This window comes from Solanum stenotomum, chromosome 12 (assembly GCF_019186545.1).
Source record: "Solanum stenotomum isolate F172 chromosome 12, ASM1918654v1, whole genome shotgun sequence".
NCBI classification, from domain to species: domain Eukaryota; kingdom Viridiplantae; phylum Streptophyta; class Magnoliopsida; order Solanales; family Solanaceae; genus Solanum; species Solanum stenotomum.
The window spans coordinates 744,562-771,278 of NC_064293.1; the positions used below are offsets into that span (position 1 = coordinate 744,562).

A 26,717-nucleotide genomic window follows, 5' to 3' on the forward strand; every position below is an offset into this window, starting at 1 on the left:
ATGTTTTTAGCGCTTCATTTGGATACAATCATAAATTTATGACTTGTACATCATCTAGAAATATTCATGCATGTTTATAAGAAATTAAAATAAAAATTAGAAAGGTATCCTCCTGAATGTAACTTGTAACTTCATCAAATGATATTTCCGCATTAAAAAGTAACTAAAGAAATTACTTTATAGAGTTTCAAACACACTTGGAATAGAAAACATTATGACTAACTGGTCCTAAGGAAATAATTGCACTTGTTGGAAAAGGTAACAAATACTTCATAAGATTTGAGGTATTAGTAGAACAACTATTGCAATCGTTATGCTCTGGCACTATAACCAGTTTCTCCAGATTTATTGCATGCTCAAGTAAGAACTTCAAGAATTGATGGAGCTCTGTTGCGTCAAACATATATGTATGACTACATAATGGCATAACCTTGACATTCTTCAAATTTTGTAAGGAAACTTTGAATATGTTTTCTTCAATGGAGAGGTACTTCTTGTCTTCCAACAAATCAAACTCTTCGTCTTCATAAAAGGGGTGATACTATAGATACCAAAGAAGGACAAATCAGGTTAGTCGTTGAGGCTGTAGGGGATCAATATACTTTTGATATAATGATATCCTGAAGTAAGAAAAGAATAGAAATCATACCATCCTATCAGGAAATATCATCAAATTTTCCAACTTAGGAGTCGACCTTAAGATGTTGTCTAGTAGGGGGAACAAAAGTTTTGAAATACATGACCTTATTGTCAACCATCTGCATTCCAGCAATGGTAAGGAGATGTCTTCCTCTTCCAACATCAAAATGGAAATCACCTAAACAGAAGAATGATTCAGCATATAAAACAGGAGATCTATTCACAATTAACATAAAAATACTAGAGATATTTGGGACTGATAACTGACCTTGATAAACCAGGATGAGAGTATTAGCTCATTAGCACAACGAGCGCTTACCAAAAGATATTTCACTATGTTTTCATCCATTTCATCAAATTCAAATACTGGAGATATTTGGGACTGATAACTGACCTTGATAAACCAGGATGAGAGTATTAGCTCATTAGCACAACAAGCGCTTACCAAAAGATCTTTCACTATGTTTTCATCCATTTCATCAAATTTATCACAGTTGAGATCAAGATTGGCATGGTTCAAAGATGAAAAGTCCCTCAGCTTAATTCTTGTATCATTAAAACCCCAGAAATCGTTAAATGTTCAACATATGGAGCAACAATTTCAAAGCAACATATATCACCTTCGAATGAATACCAATCCCGTAAGGATGACCGTGATGGATCAATTCTAGTTGCCTACATTTTGGAGAAGTCATGTGAAAATGATTAAAACCACAAAATTCACGTAGTTTCACGTAGATGGTGTTGGGTTTTAAAGGTGTGAACAGGAAATGAAAGGTTGTGACATTGCCGAAAGGTTGTGACCTTTATGAAAGGTTGTGTCTTTTCTAAAGGGTTGTGACCATTTGAAAGGTTGTGCCTTTTCCAAAAGGTTGTGACCTTTCTAAAAGGTTGTCTTTTTTCCAAAAAGTTGATACTTTTTTTCCTTTGTTGGCTATAAATAGAGAGGCTTTCTCTCATTTTTCTACATTGAATTCTTCCCTTCTCTTGCATCCAATTCTTACAAACAAAGATCGATCAATCGTGTCTCTGTGTGTGATTCGTTGCTGTCATTTTGAGTTTGTTGGAATTATTGAAGTTTGAGGTACTATTACTTCTTTAATGGTTAATTTGTTTTATCTTGGAATGAATAAATCTACAACCTTGGGTACTTTAGAGGATTAAATTTCATAAGGACACACGGTGGGTTCTGTGGACTCGAATAGTTATTTTATTTTTTCTTTTCATCTTTTATTATTTCTGGTTTGCTAATCTGAAATAGAAGATAACAAACTTAAGAAATTTATTAGTTGATGGTATTTTCAGTGGTAAGGAAATTACTTTTATTTTCTATGTACTTTTAGTTGGAAAAAAAAGGAAGAAAAAGAGAATTATTTTATCATATTGTAAAAGATATTTGGGATGAATTAGTACTACTTTAATATGTTTGAGTATATTTTCTGTAGTAAGTTTTCCTTGGATGGGTAAGATTATTTTTATTTTCTTCCCAAGTGCATTGAAGCATTGCACCTGTTCAATTTTCTTTTCAATAAGAAAAGTTATTTTGTGCATAAAGGTTAAGATATTCACTTTAGTTGTTATTCCTTTATTCTTGGTTTTTTATAACTATAAGAAAAAGTAAATGAACAAATGTTGTCTCCTAACAATATTTGAACATGAGTTTAGTTTCTCGTTGAAATTCAATATCTTCTGAGGAAAATTGAAATATGATGGAAACTGGGAAAGAAGGAAAAAAAATAACAAGAAAAGTGACTTGCATGGAATCATTGCTGACAAATAGAATATGATTCAATGGGGCTAAAATATTAGGTTTTATCTTTATTTCCCTTGATTATTATTTTTTTCTATCCTTTAAAAGTAATGAGATTTATTTCATAAATGTTAGGATAGATGGTCATTATGTGATGATCTCAGAATATATCTTTATTACTATTAATATGTATTCTGTTTAGAGGAGAAAAAAATACTTTTGTAGTTTTCTACTTAATGTAAAATTTGGTTGTGTCTGACTTTTGGAGAATAAAATCCTCTGATTTTTTACTCCTTTGGTTTGAAGAATATAAGAACTTCAAGAAGAAATAAGATTGTGCATTGGTTTGAAAATTATGGAAACTTCACCAATTTGTTAAATACTCTATTTGAATGAATATTCTGACTTGAAGAGTACAAAATCTTCGTCAGGAATATTAAGGCTAAATTATTTGAAAAAGATAAAATCTTCATCGTTAGCTAGAAGCAGTGTTATATTTGAGGTTTCTGGAGATTAAAACCATTTTGGTTTACTACTCTGTTTGAATGTGAAACTAATTCGAAGAATATAAAAACTTCATCAGAATTCAAGGTTCATTCGGTTAACGATTAAAAGAATATAAAAACTTCATCGTTTAACTAGAAACAAGTTGTATAAAGATTGGATCTTTATTGATATTATTCTAGATACTAAGTGGTCTGTCTAACTGTGACCGAAAGGGAAAAAAACACTAGTGACATAAAATTAGTGATTTTTATGCCTGTAATGGGTGTTTCTATGGATTAAATCTCCAAAAGAAGGCTTCATGTTGCCAATGTGTATTTTGATGGTATACAATTTGAAAGCATGGGAAAAATATGTGAAAAATAATTTCAAATACTTGAAAAAAAAAATTGACCACATATTTAAAATGTGGGGGGTTCTTTACTTGTGATAAAGACAAAATTAGACTTACTATCTAATTTAAATTTGAAAGTACAAGATATGAAATTTAATGACATTCTTGTATTATGTTAGACCCACAAAATTCTTGGAGTATATTTGATATTGTGGTCATTGAGTCTCTCTTTACTAGTATATGATATGACTAGTATAAAACCACAAAATTATATTACTTGTTCAAAGGAATTGTATTTTTTGATGAAAAAGTATCACTTAAAATATTGTGATTTTTCATTAAAATATATGCCTATTAAAATAAATTTATTTGTATAGACATGAACATTGGTAAAAAGTGATATGTTATGTTTGTATTGTTAAACAAACATTGGGTCATATTGCCCTTATTGGATCGATGAGACTATGGTCATGGGTAATTCTATAACAAATTGAATGTTATGGAAAGGTCCTTCTGAAAAGGACATATGGAAAGGTGTTGACCCTAAAAGAATGTCTGTATTTGAGAAAGTTATAAAAACTAAAGAACAAGATATTTGTGGGAAAAATTTACCTCACATAAGGTCTTTTCAAACTTAGTATTTCTGTTTGTTCTTACTTGCTTGAATCAAATTGTTTGTGACATAAATGCTTGGGACATGTCAATTACAAAACCTTGCAAAAATTGATCAACTTAGAAGTATTGCCCAACTTTTAGTGCAATAAATCAAAATCTCAAGTATGTGTTGAATCTAAGTATGTTAAGCATACTTATAATTTTTTTGAAAGGAATCTTAATCCCTTAGAATTGATTCACAGTGACATTTGTGATATGAAGTCAACACCATATCTTGCTGGGAAAAAGTGTTTCATAATTTTTATTGACAATTGCACTAGATTATGTTATGTCTATTTGTTGAATCGTAAGGATGAAGCAATAGAAACATATAGGCAATATAAAATTGAAGTTGAAAATCAGTTGGATAAAAAGATTTTCATGATTAGAAGTGGTAGATGTGGAGAATATGAATCTTTTTTTGTGTAAATATATTTGGAAAATGGAATCATCCATCAAATTACTACACATACTCACCTCTATCTAATGAAAATGTTGAGTGGAAAAAACCGAACTTTGAAGGAAATGTTGAATGTCCTACTTATAAGTTAAGGTTTACCATAAAATTTGTGGGGGGTGTTATCATTTTAGCAAAAGAGAACAACAAAAAGTTTGTCTGTTTAGAAAGAGAGAAACACAAAGTTTTGTTTGTTAGTAAAAGGAGTAACAAATAAAAAAAATTGTTTGTTAAGAAAGGGAGCAACAAAAAGTTGTGTTTGTTCATGCTTTGTTGTATTCTGATAGAGAATTATTTGTCGTCCCTTAAAATATATACAAGTAATAACTCTTGAAAGATAGTGATCTAACAATTTCCAATACAGTCTATTCCATATGAGAAATGGAAATGAGGGAACTATTCCCAAACTGGTCAAAATAGGACCTAAGACTGTGGATTGTATGTTCATTGGATATGCTACAAATAGTAAAGCATGTTGATTTATGGTTCATAAGTCCGAACTATCAGATAGTCAAGTGAAGGGTCTAAACAACCTTGGAAAGAACCAAAGGAGGATGTACTTAATAAAGAGATTCAAAGGTGTAGTAAATGTCAATGGACAAATTACTTCCTTTGAGTTTGATTTTGTAACATTTCTTCTTGAAAATGAATCTCTTTAATTCGAAGATACTTGACAAGTTCACATTTATTGAAGATTCAAAGGTGTAGTAAATCTCACTCCTTCATTCTTTTGAAGTGCAAAGCTCACATTTATTGAAAAGATACTTGACAAGTTCAAGTATTTGGATTTCAATATTGACAAGACTTCAATAAATGTGAGCTTTGCACTTCAAAAGAATGAAGGCAAAAGTGACTCACGATTGGATGATACTAGAGTATTGAGAAGTATGATAAATATCATGAAGTGTACGTGATCAAATATAGAATGTACTATTAGTAAACTGAGTGGGTTCACGAGTAATCTCAATCAAACTCATTGGATGACAATGAAAAAAGTTTTGGAGTATTTAAAACATACTTAAAAACTATTTCTTTGCATTATAACTAATATTCAACAGTATTTGAAGAATATAGTGATGCAAATTGAATCACCAGGTCAAATTAAGTAAAATCCACGAGTGGATATGTACTTACTCTTGGTGGAGGAGCAATCTCTTGGAAATCATCCAAACAGAAATGTATCGTTCGCTCTACTATGAAATCTGAGTTTATCACTCTAAATAAGGTTGGTGAAGAAGTTGAATGACTCTGAAATTTCTTGAATGATTTTTGGCCCAAACCTTTAGCTCTAGTATGCATACACTGTGAGAGTTAATTTGTCATAGGTAGGGCATAGAGCATGATGTATAACGAAAAGTCTCGTCATATGAATGTAGACATAATATCTTTACAAAAAAAACTCTAGTGGAATTATCTTAATTGACTATATAAAGTCAAAGGAGTTGATAGATTATCCAAGGGAATGGGACTATGGCCGAGGGCAAGTCATTGTGGCGGTAACTCTACCTAGAAGATTGGAGATCCCAAGATCTAGGTTCAAGGAGATCAAACAAAGTTATTGATGACGGTTCAACATTGTCAAAATATTTTTTATGGTCTATTCTCATGATAAGACAATGTGAAGTAACAAGGATAAAGAGATTAAGACTTTTTAATGGTTTCTAAGTTTGATACAGGGTATATCAAATGGTGTATCTATGGGATAATACATTAAGAAATCACCTATGTAAGTGTGAAGTGTAAGCCGCTTTAAGGAGAATATGGTAAGGCCAGTTCTCTACGCACTTATAAACCAAGACGTGTTCATTGTTGAAACGAACAAATTAATGAGAACTAAAAATAGTTCAAGGGTTAATTCTATGACTTATGTTGTCTAGGTATACACCAAAGCTCAACAGTACAAAAATGTCAAATCTACTAATTGACCAAATATGTCTGATATATGTTCACTATGGAAAGTTCAAAGGAAGACCCATTTATCCAGATGCAGTCAATCCTTACTTATGAATCACAGAGTTTTTCATGCATATGTTTTAACAATAGCCATTCCCTATTCATGTGAGGTATGTTGGGTTTTAAAGGTGTGAACAGGAAACGAAGGGTTGTGACCTTAATGAAAGATTATGTCTTTTCTAAATGGTTGTGACCGTTTGAAAGGTTGTGCCTTTCCCAAAGGGTTGTGACCTTTCTGAAAGGTTGTCTTTTTTCCAAAAAGTTGTGACCTTTTTCCCTTTGTTGGCTATAAATAGAAAGTCTTACTCTCATTTTTCTGCATCAAATTCTTCCCTTCTTTTGCATACAATTCTTTAAAAAAAAATTATCGATCGATCGTGTCTGTATGTGTGATTTGTTGCTGTCATTTTGAGTTCGTTGAAATTATTGAAGTTTGAGGTACCGCTACTTCTTTAATGGTTAATTGGTTTTATCATGGGACGAATTAATCTACAACCTCGGGTACTTGAGGGGATTAAATTTCTTAAGGACACACAGTGGGTTCTGTGGACTCACATAGTTCTTTTATTTTTTCTTTTCATCTTTTATTATTTCTGGTTTGCTAATCTGAATACAGGAGATAACAGATGGTATCCTTTGAAGGCTTGATCAATCCTTCTCCCTTTGAGCTATCTTTTAGGGTATGAGTTAGTCTGGATGCCTAAATGTACATGTAGATATTATATTGATTATTTGTCTGAAAATGAAGAGTGTGATAGCGCAGATGAAGTTCTAGGTCCTCAAAATATCATCAGTTGTCGTCAATAGACACACTAGTAACACTTCTTTGATGATAGGGACCATTAGAGGGTAGGAGATGACAACAATAATATTATTGCCACCAGTGGTGATAGTTTAGTTTTCAATTGGTGAAGTAGGGTTCAAACTCTCCACATATAAGTAAAACAATTGTTGAGAAAGAGCAGAAAAAAGACAAGTACTCAACAAGAAAAGAGAAAAGCTTGAATTAAGTTGAAAATGAAAGTGTAATGAATTGCGAAGATGCAAAGTATATATGGGTTTCAAAAGTTAATGTAAATCATTCCATCGGTTGCCGACGATAAAAATTGGTCCACTCATTGATCGCTACATGCCTTGATCATTAATTACAAGGAGGCGTATGTTAATTAATGTGAGAAGACCTTTCATCTCCTTTCCCTACATAAAAAAAAGATAGATTTTCCCACATTATGGACATAATTCAATGAATACCTAGAAAATGGGAGTATTATTTTATGTTGGTAAAAATATAGATTTGACAGTTGAACATATCAAAAGATGCCATGTGGCAATTGAAGTCCAGCCGAATTTAGTTAATTAAGAATGATATGTGTCATAATGATAGATCATATCTTGACAATTGATATTATTCATTCAAGACCCCGAGCAATGATGCAAGATAGTCTAGCTCCACAAGGGTGAATTCAAAAGAAATTTAACAACTAGTCAAGGTAGACTTCTTTAATAACTATTTCGAAAAAATTGAGACTCACTCCAATAGTTTTTCAATCTTATACTTAATGATTCATACGTGCAAATAATGATCGTTATGAGGGTCTTATAACATGCAATGCATTTTTAACACCATATGAAATTGGACTAACATTGACAAGAAATGAAATCGGGAAAAATGTGCTTCATGTTTTCTTACCATTATTGCATTCCACATTTTAAGCTTCAATTTTTGACATATCTCTTATACATAAAGTATTAAGCAGTATTATTAACCAACCCAAGTCATTGCCATATAAATGAGTTTTAATTTTCTCCCTTCATGGGGAAACATGGGTTGCTTCTATGAACCAAGAAAATTCATGTGCTCCACACTCCTGCGTTTCGGAAATGTCATTATCTTCCCTTCAGAGGCCCAAAATGACATCAATTCGTTAGAGAACCTGTGAACCAACCACGAAGAGAATGTATCACTGGCGCCAGAGAGCTCAACTGAGATCATCAACGCAGCAACACCATCGTTTGTAGTACTTTAACACCTCGATCTTAGAAAGAGATAATTTTAGAAAGAACTAAATTGGAAAGAGTTGAATTGATGTTTGTACAAATTACACTTCAATTGGGAGTTTTGGTTCAACTTCAAACGACCATAACTTTCGATACATGATGAGTTAGGTGGCCAATAAGTTATCAAATGAAAGACCTTTGAGTCCTCTTTCCAACGCCACCGATTTCGCTAAATTCCAAGTTCGGATGAGGGAGATATGCCCGTTTGAGTACAGCCTGTCTAGTTAAGACATTTCATCCATTTTAAAGAGGGGTATTTTGTTCTTTTCCTCAGCCCCACAATCCCCACACGTTTTTCACCCAATTAGGGTTCAAAGCTGATTATAATCACTTTACGCTAAAGTCTAAAAATGTTTGGAAGGTTAACGCAAATTTTAAGAGGAGAAAAGGGAGAAAAGCTTCAAGCGTTCAAGAGTTCTTGCGATCTTTGAGGAATTTCCCCAAGGGTTTGATCCTTTCGAGGTATGTAAGTTTCCATAGTGATGGGTTAGTTCACCCTAACGCCAATCATGAGTTTCCTTATTGAATTCATCCATGAGATTTCGTGTATTGAGTTCATAATAAGTTTTCTTGAGGTTTCGTTCGTCAATCTTAATTATTGGAGTTTGATGAGTTCTTGAGGTGGTGCTTGAGTTTGACTGGTTTTCTTGAGGAAATTGAGTATATTTTTGTTTACTAGTGTTGGTTTTATGAATCTAAGGAAGTTTGGAAAGAATCAAGCGATTCAAAGTGAATTAAGGCAAAAAATCGAGAGGAAAAATTCGTCAGAATGTTCTGGGAAAGGTTGGCGCGGCGCTCCCCAAACGGCCAGATGGGCTGGTGTGGGGCACCTGCAGTGCACCAGAATTGATCCTCTGAAGTTGAGGGGCTGACGCCCTACGGTGGGGTCGCCTGCCCTCGTCTGTCTAAGTTCTTCCAAAACGTATCTTCGCTCTCTCTCTAATTATAACTATCCAAAATAAATTTAATCATTGAGAAATCATATATATCCGAATCATAATTCTTGAATTCACATTTCAAATTCAAGATAGAGTTAAGAGTAAAGTTTGAGAGAGTCCTTTGAGTCATTTTTTAGAAGTCTTTTAAAACTTGTTTTAATACTTGAGTACTTGAGTATGAGGATGAGGAGAGTTGAGCTCATGTTTTCAAAATGAATATAAGGAAACTAAGTATTCCCAAGTGTAAATGTTTTACATTTAAAATGAGAGGAAACCTTGATTTCCAAATGAGTTCATGAGGAGTTTCTGAGCATTCTCTTTAAAGAGAACCTTTTGAGTAAAAATCTCAAAGTTTGAGGATGAGGAAAATTTTTTTTGAACATATGAGCACGAGTTATATTATTAGGATTAGTATTGACCACCGATATAGGGACGAGTTCAGACAACTCAAAGTCCTCATAAACTATGTATGCCAACAGGAAAAGGGTCATACTTTTTAGATGATTCCTTATTGTTTTTTAGCATAGCTCAGTAAATCCACTTAGTTGAGGAAGTCTTATACTCCGACAAGGTATAGGACAGTTTTGGTAGCGTGAGCGAGATGTTGTATCATCACATAGCTCATATGATGGTTGTCGGTTAGAGAATCTCCCAAATAAGAGTAAAGATTTATTATTGTATTTTTAAATACATATGTTGTTATTTGCTGCTTTAAAATCTTATATTGCATCTTTATTATTGTTTTTTTATTGAATTGAGTCGCGTATCCTTGTGTTGAGTTGAGATGAGGTGAGTATGTTTTTCCTTTTTATTCAGTTCAAGCTTATGTTTGTGTTTCACAGTTCTCCTTACATGCTCGTGCATTCAATGTACTGACGAAATTTGGCCTACATCGTTTCATTAGGCCGATACAGGTATTAAGGGTCATCGGCGGGCGCCCCGTTGATACCACTTGCAGTTCCAGAGTTGCTTTGGTGAGCCTCCTTGCTTCTGGAAGATTTTGCTTCTATTTTCAGTCTTATTAAGATGTCGTGGGTCTTGTCCCGACGTCTATCATAGTTATTAGAGGTTTCATAGACAATAGTAGTTGAGAAGTCTTTTCCCATCTCTATTGTGATATTTTAAAGACTTGAGTTGAACAATTATGTTTTGAGTACTTTCAGAGTATACTGAGTTAAACTATCTTATTAATGATATCCTTATGAGTTGAGTTTGTTTTGAGATTTCTATTTCAACTAAGTATTGAGTCAGGCCAAGGGTTCGCTTGGGGTCAACAATGGTTCTCGAGTGTCGGCCACGTCCAGGGTGTAAGCTCAGAGTGTGACAAGAAGAACCACAATAGGATAATAATCTCTATTGAAGGAGACGGAAGAAGCAAATCCCAATAGATCTTTGTAGTTATGGAAGGCGGTGTAAAAAAAGAAAGTAGAGTGAAGTGGGCGTTTTTTAAATTTTTGTAGCTACATCTTTTTATTTTAAAGTGTAGTGGAGGTTTTAACCACTGCAAATTTAATAAAATTAGAGAAGGGTATAGAAACCCCCTCAATTCGATACAATTTGCGGAGGTTGATTGTAACCGTGCAATATAAACCTCCACAAACCAGGCTTTTTGTAGTGAGATGGGTCCCACTGATTCCAAATTGAATTAGAATCAAATAAGAACAACAATCAGTGATCTTCCAATTGAAGCTTTGTTTATCTAAGGGAAAAGGGTCTGAAAATACTCTAACTTTGGCTGAAATTGTTGTTAGGATACCAAACTTTATGGAGGACCTTTTACCCTCATGCACTATTTAATAGTGTATTTAAAAGGTATATATGTGCCCACATGGACACATTATTATTTATAATGATGTAATATTTATGATGTCCACGTGGGCACATGTATACTTATGAAATACACTATTAAATAATGCATGGGGGGTAAAAGGTCATTTCCAAAGTTCGATATTGTTACAGCAATTTCGATCAAAGTTCAGATATATTTCAGATATTTTTCCTTTATCTAATGGACAAAGAAGTCAAATATAACATACAAACATGAATTAATGGGTAACCTTCAAAAAAGAGTTTCTTAATTTTCATAGATATATTCATATTATAATAAAGTTGATAAGAAATAGGGATGACAATGGGGTGAGGCGTGTTTACACATATATGGGGCGGGTGGGTGGAGTGCATTTGACTATATGCGGGTGCGGGACAGAGCGGGATGGGTCAAATAAAATAATTTAATTTGTGTGTGGGTATGGTGCAAGGTTTTAACATGATCTAGAAAACTTAATCTAATAGTTCATCAATGTTCAGAGATATTCTAATGGTTTTTTAAAAGCAATCTGAAATATATCATTTACACTAAAAGTAAATCTAAAACATTCTGCAACCTAGAAAACGGTAACAAGTCTTTTACTACTGCAAATCTGCAATTACTTAACCAAACTAATGCATATCGTTCTAATTTTTTTATTATTTTTAATCCGCAAGGCCGAGTGCCTAGGGCTATTTTTTTATTGATAAATAAAAACAAAAACATCAAAGAGAATATAGTACAAGCAATGGGGGCTATGCCTTGCCTTTCTAATCATAATGAGATAATAAACCTCTACTACTTAACAAGCATGAAGAAAAAAAAGAGCTAGAGAATACTAGGTATTTTATGATCATAATAGAGTTTATACAATTCTATATAATGATATTACAAATGAAGATAATTAAGTAATGCATGAATATAAGAACTAAGAATAAAGTTGAGTTATATATATATATATATATATGAACTAAAAAGATAGTTTGCCCGTCTAAAGTAACCTGAATTGTTTTCTATTTGTTTTCTTTTTCAAATTTGTCCAACAAACACTTGATAGTTCATCAATTCTTCTGGGATTTATTGGATCTTGTTAAAATTTATTGACATTGTCATATGATTTTACTTTGTTAATCACATTGATACAACAACAACAACAACAACATACCCAGTGAAATCCCACTAGGTGGGGTCTGGGGAGGGTAGAGTGTACGCAGACCTTGTTAATCACATTGATAGGTGTCTTGAAATAAATTCTTCAGTCACATTACCATCTCAACTATTCTCCCTTGCATGTCTCTTTTTTTTATTTTGTTGCTTCCACTTCTTTGTTGCCTGGATGAGAGATCTTCTTCCTTGGCCAGCTTATCAAAGTATATGTCCAACATATCATATTCATCTTCCTCATCTGACATGTCATTTTCCAAGTCAATATCATGGCCAAACATTTTTTTTTAAGTTATCAATTGTCACTGCCATAAAAGGATTTGGCTTACTTTTAGGCAGAAATTTGGATGCTTGAGGACTTAACTTACTCATAAGAGGTAAAGTCAAGTTTTCCTTTTCCTCAACTAAATTTACCCATATAGAAGCACTCAATTCCCTTTTTTTCTTTAAAAACATTCAAAACGTTTTTAGCCTCCTCTGGAATCGAAAAGAACCATGATAAGTGTATTTGGACTGATTTCTTTACTAGCTATCTTCTTTGTAACAATAAACTCATTTTCATGTGTCAAAACGACTTGTTAATTAACATGCTTCCTATTCTTATTCAAGTCTCGAGTAACAAGGCCCAAATTATTAATGTCTTTTTCAAACTAGACAGAACTTTGTGTGTTCATTGAAGTACACTAGTAACAGGTAGGGATTTGCCTAAAGTACTCCTAAATTCAGCAAATAATTCATTACTATTGTTGTATTACAATTGCTACCTGAAATCACTATGTCAGTCGATCTTAGGTGTATTTATATGCCTAAGTTGTCAATATTTGCCAATGAATTGATTGAAGTAACGAATGATCTTGAGTCTATTAGCTTGATTTCGTTATACTTGCTATATTATGCACTAAAACATGTGATTAGAGGTTTCAGGAACTCTTAAGGAGATTGGAGTCAAATTAAAAGAAAAGATGCAAGGATATGCTGAAAAAAAGCTAATGCTGAAGGCCCCAGGGCCAGGCGCAAGGTGCTAAGGGCCAACATTCAGAGAGGCCTCTTAGACGCTCTGAGAGGCCTCACGCACCAAGGCCCAACATTTTGGGACCTTTCTCAGGCTCTCTTAAAGGCGCGTTGCGCCAGGATGGAAACCTCAGAGGTGAAGTTTGGACACGATGCTAGGCGAAACACGCCAGTGGGATCCCGACTTTTCCAGCTTAAAAGTGTTAAAAAAGGATTCCTAATTGTAATAGACTTTGGCTCTAATTTTCCTACCATTATAAATAGACCCTTACGGCTCCATAATAAGGGTTCGACTTTTATTGGGTGTGCAAGAGCAAGTATTCGCGTTTGTATTAGATTTTTGATTTTTTAACTATTCTATTTTCCGAAAATAGCATGAACAATTGTATTTTTTTGGTTTTCTAATAGCATGAGTGGCTAAACGCCTTAGTTCTAGGGCTGTAGCTATGAATGGATTGTTGATTATTAAAGGCTAGTTGAGTTAATTATTGGTTGTCATTTTAAGTTACTTCTATATTCTTGTTATAGTATTTTATGATTGATCACCATAACATAAATATATTGTCTAAACTTGAATCGGGAGAGGAGAGGTTAGATAGACCATAGAATATAGAGAGCTTGATCAATCCATTAAGTTGAGGTGATTTGTTTTCAGGAGTGACGCCCGGACGAACAACTCGCTTGGTTACGAAACGGGATGAAATAAAAATGCTCGCCAGTTAGTCCATTTATCCCCGCTCAATGATGTAGTTAGATAGCTAGCTGGGGTAGGCGACTAGAGGTGTGAACCCGACTCATACAATTAACCCTGTAAATTAGTAACTTGACGACTAAAAATTAGTTCTAAGCCAATAATATGATACATGAGATTCATTGCATGTTGCAGCCCTAGAATTGTGTTTTACTTGCTTGAAACATCATCTTAAAGTCGTTCACATTTAGTTACATTTATTTAGTTCATAATTAGTAGTAGTTAACAATCATCACCATCTCTAAAACGGTTACTTCTATTTTATTTGTGGAGTTAAGTGTTGGATATAAGTTAATCATAAGTCCCTTGGGAACGATAACTCATTTCTTTAAGAATCTATATTACTTGAGCGACCACGTACACTTGTGTGTATATTGGGGAGCAACAAGATTTTAGCGCCGCTGCCGGGGACTTAGAAATTGATTTATATTCAATCTTCTTAAGTCTACAATTAGAATATTCAGGTATTAATTACTTGATCTCAGCTTGTTTATTGCAGGCACTTGATTTTCAGGTCTGGCTAGGAAGGGAGAACTTGTCGAACCTTACAACGAACCCGAAAGAGTTTTACGCCAACGCAGAAAAATGAATCAAGGACATCCAGGAGAATTGGGGTTAGGTGTTCGGGGAAACAATAATGATAATAATCAAGACAACGTGAATAACCCGGAGAACGTGAACAACCAAGAGAACCTGAATAACCAAGGAGTACCCCATGTCATACCCGCAAGACCAGTCCGTGATGTGGTAGTCCCACTCACAGCCAACTTGGCATATAGTATTAGTAAATCTCCACCGGGGGGTAGATTTGAACTGAAATAGGGCATGGTACATCTCCTCCATTCTAATGGGCAATACACGGTTCTCCCCCACAAGGATCCTCAAATTCACCTTAGGAACTTTATAGATATTACTGATACATACATCCTAAATGGAGTCTCATCGAACTATGTGAGGCTGACGTTGTTCCCATACTCATTGTTTGGAGCCGCAAGGTGTTGGTTAGATTCTGAGCCACCAAACTCCATCACTGCTTGGGATTATCTAGCAAAGAAGTTCTTCATTCTTCCCATCTAAGAAAACTGCTAAGCTGAGGAGTGAGATAATAAGCTTAGGGATAGGACATGTATCAAGCATGGGCTCGTTTCAAACAAATGTTTAATGTTTGCCCATACCACATGCAAACTAATGAAGTACTTGCTCACACTTTCTTTGAGGGTCTAGATTTAATGCTCTTTCACTTCTTAATAGTGCAGCAGGTGGATAGGCACTAGCTAAAACATGTGAAGAGTTGTTCGACTTACTCGATAAACTCTCCGAAGAAAACCAAGGGTATGAGGGGAAAATGTCGAGAACCACAACCCAAAAGGTTGTGGGGATCTTAGGTATAGACCAAGCTACTGCTATAAATGCCAAGTTGGATGCACTACAACATAACATGACTTTATATTTTAAACAGATGGCTCTAAACCAGGCACTAGTTAACATGGTACAACAGGCATCAAATTGGTGTGGGGTATGTGGTAGTGGAACTCATGAAACTGAGCAATGTGAGGCAAACCCGGATTCCGTAAACTATGTGGGTAATGCGCAAAGGGGTGGAGTTCGCAAAATTATGGTCATACTTACAACCCTAGTTGGAGAAACCATCCTAACTTCTCATGGGGTGGGAACCAAAACCAAAATCAAGCGAAAGGGGCTAACCAATACCGTTCTCAAGGGGCTAGGCAACAATACAAAAATCCTAACCAAGGCGTGAATCCTAATGCACCAAAGGGGGGGATGACCAATGAAGAGCTACTCCAAAAGCCCATGACTGAAATAGGGACCAAATTAAATGCTAGTATAGATAAGCAGGATGAGAACATCAGAAACATCCAAATGTCCCAAATGAGTTTAGAGAAACAAGTTGAGCAGGTAGCTAATTCTCTGAACTTGCGTCCCGAAGGTGGGCAGCCTAGTGATACTGAGCCCAACCCAAAGCAATTGCTTGCGGTAAGTACTAGAAGTGGGTTACAATTAGAGGAACTAGCTCCAAAGAAGAGAGATACTGAGGTAAGTACCAAAGAAAAGAAGGTGGAAGAGGTAGTAAAAAGCTCCAATGTTGAGGTACTCGTTCCTCAAAAGAAATTACCACCTCTTTTTCCACAAAGGCTCAAAAAGCAGAATGAAGATGAATGTTTCAGTAAGTTTCTCTCTCTCCTTAAATAGGTTCACATTAATCTGCCTTTGGTTGACATTTTGGAGGGTATCCCGAAGTATGCTAAATACGTGAAGGACATTGTGGCTAGCAAGAGGAAGCTCACGGAGTATGAAACTATAACACTTACTGGAAGTGAAGCTCTAGGATCCAAAACAGATTGCCCAAAAAGTTAAAAGATTCGGGTAGTTTTACTGTGCAGATTACAATTGGGCAAAGTGTTCATGCCCGCGGATTGTGTGATTTAGGAGAGAGTATAAATTTGATGCCCTTATCATTGTATCTAAAGCTTGGGTTGAGTAGTCCAAAAAGAACCATTGTTATTCTCCAACTCGTTAATACATCCATTGTTAGGCCTGAGGGGGTGGTAGAAGATGTGTTAGTTCAAGTAGGTTCATTGATTTTTCCTATGGATTTTGTGGTGTTAGATTTTGAACCAAATTTGAAGTTCCATTCATTTTGGGACGTCCATTCTTGGCCACGGGTAGGGCATCGATTGATGTAGCAGCTAGTCAACTAACTATGAGGGCGCATGATAAGGTTGAGGTATTCGATGTTTACCGCACGTTAAAATTGCCTTCTATCTATGAAGAGTTGTCTGTTATTACTGTGGTTGATCAAATAGTAGAATCACAAGTAGTTGTGCTTGAAGATCCCTTAGAGAGAGTGTTAACATGTCATGAGGTAGATGGAGATACTGAGGCCCGAGAGATAGAAACATGTCTGATTCTGGCACTTGTGGAGACTCGCAAGCGGAGAGTCGAGTCATTAGATCGTGAGTTAGGACCTCCACCAATGCCTTCAATTGAAGAAGCTCCCAAGCTGGAGTTAAAAACTTTGTCTGCTCACCTAAGGTATGCATTTTTGGGTACTAATGAAACTTTACATGTTATACTTTCTGCAGAGTTGTATAAAATACAGGTTGATACGGCATTGAGGATTCTTAAGAGGAGAAAGAAGGCGATTGGATGGCAGATGGCTGGTATACATGGGATTAGTCCGGTATTATGTATGCACAGAATCTACATGGAAGAGGATCACAAACCGAGTGCACAACATCAAAGTCGGATAAATCCTTTGATGAAAGAAGTGGTGAGAAAGGAGGTGATAAAGTGGCTAGATGCTGGAATTGTGTACCAGATCTCTGATAGTAAGTGGAGAATATCCTCCAGGTGCACCCACCCAACTAAAGAAAAAGCTCAATCATGATGCTAAGTTCTATATCTGGGATAAACCGTTCTTGTTCAAACAAAGTGTGGACCGGGTAGTGAGAAGATGCATTCCGGAGTATGAGGTTCAAAAAGTGCTGAAAGTTGTCATGCTAGCCCATATGAAGGTCACCACAGAGGAGAGCACACGGCGCATAAGATACTTCAATCCGGTTTCTTTTGGCCCTCATTATTTAAATATTCTATTGATTTTGTGAAGGCTTTTGATAAATGCCAAAGGTTGGGTACTATCTCAAGAAGACATGAGATGCCGCTAAGTAACATTTTGGAGGTGGAAATCTTTGATGTGTGGGGTATTGACTTCATGGACCCCTTCCCGCCATCTAGTGGAAACCAAAACATTCTTGTGGCTGTAGATTATGTGAGTAAATAGGTAGAGGCTGTAGCTCTTCCTTCGAATGATTCAAAAGTGGTGATAAAGTTCATCAAGAAGCACATCTTCACGCGCTTTGGCAGTCCAAAAGCAATCATAAACGATTGAGGTAAGCATTTCATTAACCATCTTGTTAAAAACCTTCTTGCTAAGTATGGTGTTTGTCATAAAGTTGCTACAGCTTACCATCCTCAAACGAGTGGCCAAGTGGAGGTTTCAAATAGAGAGGTGAAGCAAATTTTGCAGAAAACCGTGAATGCGCAAAGGAAAGAATGGTCCGAGAAGTTAGATGATGCGTTGTGGGCATATAGGACTACTTATAAGACACCCATAGGGATGTCTCCCTATCACATAGTGTTCGATAAAGCATGTCATCTTCCAGCGGAATTGAAACACCAAGCTTATTGGGCAATTAAGAGGTTGAACTTGGACCCTGAGTTGGCCGGTAGAAAGAGAGTATATCAACTGCATGAACTTGAGGAGTTTAGGCTCGATGCGTATGAGAATGCCAAGCTTTACAAAGAAAAGACGAAAAAATGGCATAACAAGCACATAGTTACTCATACTTTCATTCTGGGAGAAAAGGTACTACTCTTTAACTCTAGATTGTGATTATTCCCTGAAAAACTTAATTTTAAATGGACTGGTCCTTTCGAAGTGGTAAGAAATGACACAACATGGGGCTGTTGAACTTAAAGATGAGATTGGCCCTACGTTCTTGGTAAATGGGCAAAGGGTAAAACACTACTTTGGTGTAGATTCGGATCGTGATCGAGAGGCTCTTAAGCTAAATGATAAATGATCTAAGTTGCGTCATGCCACGACGTTAAATTAAGCTCTACATGGGAGGCAACCCATGAAAAATATGTAATAGATAGGTAGTCATTTTTGAATTTTAAATTTTTGTTTTAGCGTAGTTTAAATTCTTAGAATCTAGGAATTAATTTTAACTATTAGTTTTAGCTAGATAGGATTTTTCATTATTTATAACGTAGCTTGTGATAGTGAAAAACGAAAAAAAAAACTTAAGCCAGGCGCACTGACAGGCGCGTTGCACTTGGCATAAAGATTTAGCAAGGACTTTGGGGCGCTACGTTGGCACGTTGCCCCTCCATGTGCCTCGACCCAGAAAAATCACTGAAGTCAGGCGCACTGGCAGGCGCGCCACGCTTGGCATAAAGATTCAGCGAGGTTGTTGGGGCGCTACATTGGCGCGTCGCCCCTCCATCGCGCCTCAACCCAAATTTTTAAAATCTGGTTTTTTACCCGAATCCAACCTGACCACTCCCCTTAAATCCCTAAAACTTCCATTCAACCCCCATTCTCACCTAATTCAACCGACCCACCCTCCCCCTAAATTCTCTCCAACTCTTCTTCTTCTTCTCACATTTCATCTTCAAAAACCTCCACTAACACCGCCAACCTTTCTTCTTCCCCACCACCCACTATAAAACCTCAACACCCACAACTCCAACACTACTTTTCCCCACTTCTCTCTTCCTCCTAACTTTTTTTTCTCCATTTTTGTTCTTCTTCACAGGTTACAATGGCTCTAAAAGCAAAGAATGTGGTTGGTTCTAAGCGGAGTAGGAAGGGGGAAGCATCCAGGTCCGAAAATTTGGGAAAAAGGCGGTGGAGCAGTATGGTTGGGAATGGTTTGAGTGTCAGCGCGAACCGAAGTATATGGGCGACGAGTACGTCTATGAGGTAAAGTTGCATTCTCAATTTCCTGTTATCTATCGGATTGTGCTTGAGTTGGGGTTGAGATTTATTTTTTATCATCTGGGAGATTGTAATTTTTCTTTAGTTTGTAAGTTTTATGCAAATTGGCTCATTCAAACTAAGTATGAAATTGTTCCTATTAGAGGTAAGGATGTGAAGTTCAATGCTATGATACTAAATGAATTTTTGGGGACCCCGAATTGTGATTCTGATGACTTTAATGCATTGAAGGATAAACCTTTTTATAGGGATATCCGACATACTTTATGTGGGGTAGAGTCCACGGCTAGGTGGGAGTGTAGCAAGGATACTGGGAGGCATAATACCCTCTATTTTACTAATTTCAATCAAGTTGCTAGGGTGTGGTTAAAGATAGTGTGTAGTGTGCTACTACCCATGAAACATCTAACAGAGGTAACAAGGGATAGGGTGGTGTTGGTTTATATGCTGACAAAGGGGATGACCATTAATGTAGGGGCGATTCTTAGACAGAACATGATGAAATTTTAGAATAATATGAGGTGGCGTTTTTGCTATGGGGGTTTGATCACCCGATTTCTAAGGGGCCGGGGTATTGAGAAAGAGGTTATGGACCTGACTATGGCTTTTCACCCGGATATGACGGGTAAGTTAGTTGATATGACTCAAACAAAGGCACTAGACACGTCTCATGGACCTGTCTTGTCTGCCCAAAAGAGGCAAGCCCGTGATGACAGTGTCATGGAAAGAATGTTCGGTATGGCAGAGCTGTAGCTGCGGATAGCAGGACGCTCGGTTACATATGAGGAGATGGAAAACCTGGCAGATCGCTACCCTTTGACCGAGAGTGCACCGTCCTTACGCAGGACTGGTCCCGCATTTCTGGAGCCTCTGGATGATGATGAGGCTACTGCTTATGAGGTGATGGATGATGAGGAAGATGATGAGGAGGAGGAGAAGGTAAATGCCTTGATGGTGTTCGATGGCGATGACAACGAGGCCTAGAGGCCTGAGGGAGTATTCCAAACTCTATACTTTGCTTTAAACTGTGCGCATTGAGGACAATGCTTATTTTTAAGTGTGGGGTGGGGTAATACATCTCTCTGTATATAGTTTTTTATTGTTCTATCGAGTCTAGTGTTAGTTTTAGTTAAATTTTTATGATTTAATTTTGGGTTCCTCAACGTTTTTTTTCGGTACTTTTACTGAGGATTGTCCCTTTGAACCGACTAAGACTAGTTTACTGCTTTATTGAGTCTTAGAGTCTTCATAGGAGTGACAGTTCCCAATGATGGATGGATGACGACCGTCTAAAGGGAAAATTAGTCACATAGCAGAGTAGGATTGAGAAACCAACCTTGGCCTTTTGGAATTATGTCCGAAAAAGTTAGCCAAAAGTCATGGGTAGTCACAATTGGAAAAGTGAAATCAAATGTTAACCTTGTAATAAGCATGTGTTCTTAGTTTGACTCAAAATAAAATAAAATAAATGGGCTTAATTGTGTAGTGATACCGTAATGTAAGTTGTATAAGCATGTTAGTTGGTATGTCTGTATATGTGTCATGATGCCATGTGTGGTGAGAGTTGATTGGTTCTTGCTTAACTTGATATCTAGAACTTGCCTTCTGTGTGATTGAATTAGTAGCTTGTATGACTTAGGGAATGTGATGGAGGCGTTTCTTTGAATAAACCAATTCTTGACTCTACTTGTATGCCTACCATTGAAATTATCCCTAGTGAAGCCCCATTGAGCCTTTAGCCTTGTTTATTGATAAGCCACATGATAAGCCGAAACCCGTTTGTTTGATACCAAGTCTTTTGATCCTAATAAAATCCTTAATGCACTATGTTAAGAAGAAGGGTTGAAAATTGCTGGTTGATATAATAAAGGGTGAAATGCTACATTGTGTGGAAAAGAAAAAGATAGTTAAAAAATTTGTTTTGGCCCTGGTCCTTAGTGACAATGTGCACCTCAGCTCAATTGAGGGTGGCTATTTCAGAACTATGCTCAAAACATTGGCCCTGGTCCTATCAAGGATAATGTGTACTTTACTCGGACCTTAAAATCTAAAGTGAAGGTGGCTAGTGCAAATGCATGAAAAAAAAAAGAATGAAAAAATAATAATAATAATAATAATAATAATATAAATAAATAAATAAATAAGATAGAGGGCAAAGATGGAGCAACAAAGAGGGGTAAATATTCATGATGTGTGTACTAGGAGGAAAGAAAAACTATGAAGGAGATTGTTGAACATGTGCATTAGGGAGGTGTAGTCACTAAAATGGTTCCTAAATATTCCCTCCCTTACCTTAAGCCGACGTTACAACCAAATGAAAGTCCTCTTGATTTCTTGAGAAATATAATGCGGAAGTAAGAATACACTATTGGCAAGCTTATGGTATGTTGAGAAAAGTAAGAACTTCTTTTGTGAGAATGAGTTGATTGTTTGAAAAAAAAAATAGGATATTGTGATTGCTTGAGTGAAAGGCCTTACTAAACAAAAATAAGTGAGGGCATTCATGGCATGTGTAGGATTATCTAATTGGTGTGTTTGTATGAATTTGCATTAGTTCGAAAAAATATTAAAAGAGTCATTCTTTGAGCATGTGTTGTAACTTGGTGTAAATGTTGTGAAATGTTGCGTCCATTGTGAACTACAAGATCATGATTAAAAATGTTTTTGTTGATTTTAAGGTGGGTTGATAAGTCCAAGGGTTTTGAAAAAGAGTTGATAGTCTAAAGATTATTTGAGGACAAACAAAAGTATCAGTGTGGGGTGGTGATCTTAGGCGTATTTATATGCCTAAGTTGTCAATATCTGCCCATGAATTGATTGAAGTAACGAATGATCTTGAGTCTATTAGCTTGATTTCGTTATACTTGCGATATTATGCACTAAAACATGTGATTAGAGGTTTCAGGAACTCTCAAGGAGATTGGAGTCAAATTGAAAGAAAAGATGCAAGGATATGCTGAAAAGAAGCTAAGGCTGAAGGCCCCAGGGCCAGGCGCACTGCTAGGCGCAAGGCGCCAAGGGCCAACATTTAGAGAGGCCTCTCAAGCACTCTAAGAGGCGCGACGCGCCAAGGCCCAACATTCTGGGGACTTTCTCAAGCACGATGTGCCAGGGTGGAAACATCAGAGGTTAAGTTTAGGCGCGATGCTATGGGAGACCCGCCAGTGGGATCCTGACTTTTCCAGCTTAAAAGTGTTAAAAAAGGATTCCTAATTGTAATAGACTTTGGCTCTAATTTTCCTACCATTATAAATAGACCCTTAGGGCTCCATAATAAGGGTTCGACTTTTATTGGGTGTGCAAGAGCAAGTATTCACGTTTGTATTAGGTTTTGATCTTTTAACTCTTCTATTTTCCGAAAATCGCATGAACAATTGTATTTTGTGGTTTTCCAATAGCATGAGTGGCTAAACGTCCTAGTTCTGGGGTTGTAGCTACGAATGGATTGTTGATTATTAAAGGCTTGTTGAATTAATTCTTGGTTGTCATTATAAGTTACTTCTATATTCTTGTTTTAGTATTTTATGATTAATCACCATAAGATAAATATATTGTCTAAACTTGAGTCGGGAGAGGAGAGGTTAGATAGACCAGAGAATATAGAGAGCTTGATCGACCCATTAAGTTGAGGTGATTTGTGTTCAGGAGTGACGCCTGGACGAACAACTCACTTGGTTACGAAACAAGATGAAATATAAATGTTCGCCAGTTAGTCTATTTATCCTCACTCAACTATGTAGTTAGATAGCTAACTGGGGTAGGAGACTAGAGGTGCGAACCCGACTCATACAATTAACCCTGTAAATCAGTAACTTGACAACTAAAAATTAGTTCTAATCTAATAATATGATACATGATTCATTGCATGTTGCAGCCCTGGAATTGTCTTTTACTTGCTTGAAACATCATCTTAAAGTCGTTCACATTTAGTTACGTTTATTTAGTTCATAATTAGTAGTAGTTAACAATCATCACCATCTCTAAACGGTTAGTTCTATTTTATTTGTGGAGTTAAGTGTTGGATATAAAATTAATCATGAGTCCCTTGGGAACAATAACTCGTTTCTTTAAGAATCTATATTACTTGAGCAACCACGTACACTTGCGTGTATATTGGGGAGCAACAAGTGAACCACTCAACAATAAAAAAAAAATACACTAGAATTTGTTTGTGAAGAATAAGAAGAATTTCTGAAAATCTGTTGTTGAAAAATAACAGGAAATCATATATTTATAGACAACAAAAAATAGCATAAACACGTGCTTATTCTGCCTTATCGGAAAAGTCACAATCCTTCGCAATAGTCACAACCTTTCCAAAAATTCACTAGAAAAGTGCAATTCTTCAAAGTTTCCTAAACTAAATTTTAACTTCATCAAAATGATATTTCGGCAGTAAAAAGTGACTAAAGAAATTACTTGGCCAGACAAACAAACAAGCAATATTTGAATTACAGTCATATCCCAATCTTATGTGTTTGTATAAGCACAAGAGAGTTTCAAACATCACTATAGAAAACATTCTAACTAACTTTTCCTAAGTAAATAACTGAACTAATAGAAGTTGTTGGAAAAGCTAACAAATACTTCATCATATGATGTATTAGTAGAACAACGGTTGCATTCCTTATGCTCTAGCACTATAACCAGTTTCTCCAGATTTATTGCATGCTCAAGTAAGAACTTCAAGAATTGTTGGAAGACAAGTACCTTTTTTTGAGGACGAAGAGATAGATTTGTTGGAAGACAAGTACCTCTCCTTTGAAGAAAACATATTCAAAGTTTCCTTACAGAATTTGAAGAATGTCAAGGTTATGCCATTTTGTAGTCGTACGCGTAGATCAGACGAATCATGTTAGGTGGTAATATTAACAACTATATTAATGAAATTGAAGTTATTGAGGCTGTAGGGGATCAATATACATTTGATATAAAGATATCGTGAATTGAAACCATACAGGCGTATCAGGAAATATCATCAAATTTTCCAAATTATGAGTCGACCTTAAGAGGTTGTCTACTAGGGGAACGAAAGTTTTGAAATACAAAAAGTTATTGTCAACCATCTGCATTCCAGCAACGGTAAGGAGACATCTTCCTCTTCCAACATCAAATTGGAAATTACCTCAACAGAAGAATGATGCAGAATATAAAACATGAGCTCTATTCACAATCAACATAAAAAGACTGTAGACATTTTGGACTGATAACTAACCTTGATAAACCAAGATGAGAGTATTAGCTCATTAGCACAAGGAACGCTTACCAAAAGATCTTTCACTATGTGTTCATCCATTTCATTAAATTCATCACAAACGAGATCAAGATTGGCATGTTTCAAAGATGACAAGTCCCCGAGCTTAATTTTTGTATGATTAAAAACCCCAGAAATCGTTAAATGTTCAATATGTGGAGCAACAATTTTGAAGCAACATATATCACCTTCGAATGAGTACCAATCCCCACAAGGATGACCGTGATGGATCAAATGCAGTCTCCTACATTTTGGAGAAGTCATGTGCAAACGATTAAAACCACAAAATTCTTGTAGCTTCAAAGATTTCAATTGAGGACAATTTGACATTATTTGTTTAATGTGTTTATCATGTAGAAACAAATTTTCCAGCGTTGAACTCTTCAAAGATGTCCAATTTAGTACACAATCTTCTAATATTCTGCAATTCTCACAGTTGAGTTTTAGAATCAATGAACTATTACAGAGAACTTCTTGCCAGCTATAGGGTTTGTCATGCTCAGTCGGATCAACAATATAACGTATATTCAGGAGTAGATCCTCCACTTTCTTATTCATAGCAAATTCAAGCCACTTGTCAATTTTGGGAAAATAAGACACACCATCATCATATCTGAACACAAAGTTTAGACTGAACTTTTTAATGGTAGAGCAGCTAAGGAGAGGTAGTACATTAACCGTTAAGGAAATGAATTTGTGCACTGTCGAGCTATTTGAACGACCATAATCCTCTTCATAAACAATGTTGTCGATACAAGTCCAGAAGTATTGTCAATATTTAGAGAGAATAGGTGTTCTGAACTCATCTATTATGGACAATCGAGATAGAATTTAAACAATAAAAGCTTCAGGTAGTTGATTGATCCTATCAATGTTGTCAATATCTTCACATTCTATCTCAATCTTCGATTTTTTCAGAGGTGAGTTTTCAATAAGCAGACTTCGGAGTTTCCATTATCACCACAACTGCCAGAGAATTGGTCTTGGTTGCTCATAGTTTTGAGAGTAAGTTTACTTGTAATTAGAATCTCTATAGACTTATTTTTAGTTTACTCCTATTTTACAACTGTAAATTTGCAACTACTTAACCAAACTAATGCATATCGTTCTAATTTCATTTATACGATTGATGAGATCTTTTAAGATACTTCTATTCAATAGGAAAAAATGTGTAGAACAATATATCAGTAACTTCCAAAAAAATGATAATTTTATTATTAGCAGCAGCCCTTGTAAACATAAAGGTTGTTTCAATTTTAAAGATTCATTTTTATGCATCAGCGGAAAAACAAAATGGATTTTTAAAAAAAATCATATTTTTGTATCAAATTCAATAAAAAATAAAAAGAGAATTAAAAATTACGAGGGGTGGATTTATACGAGGCGGGGTGGACAGGACGGATTAAAAAATGATTTTTTTGTGCTATGCGGAGTGAGGTGGGACAAGTCAAAGTGTTCGCGGATTCATGCAAATTTTCCTCGCAAGTGCTCCTCTCCGCCCCGATTGCCATCCCTAATAACAAAGTTAAAATCTTAACAAAAATCAGTTACCACAAGTAGGGGTGTTCACGGGTCAATTATTGGTCAAAATCAAAACAAAACCAACATAATTGGTTTTTAAATTTTCAAAATCAAACCAAATCAAATATAATATACACTTATCGGTTTGGTTGTTATCTGTTTCTATTTGATACACAAAAATATAAGAAATGATTCATTCAAAATGAAAAAGAGGTGACAACAATCCATCCGAAACAAAAAACAGTCAGAACGTCTAACGTTACCAAACTTTTGATTACTAAAATTAATGTGAATAAAGCTTCAAAATTCACCATTTTGTCCTAGAAGGAAGAGGCAATGACCTTTTTAGTCTCACCAAGAATTGTCATAGACACTCATATACATGAAACCAATGAGAT

The 26,717-nt window shown here is 35.7% G+C and overlaps 1 pseudogene; it reads right to left on the bottom strand.

Moving 5' to 3' along the window:
- Nucleotides 1-187: 187 nt before the first annotated feature.
- LOC125849523 (putative F-box/LRR-repeat protein At3g28410) lies at nt 188-25,793 on the bottom strand (annotated as a pseudogene).
- Between the last annotated feature and the right edge of the window lie 924 nt (nt 25,794-26,717).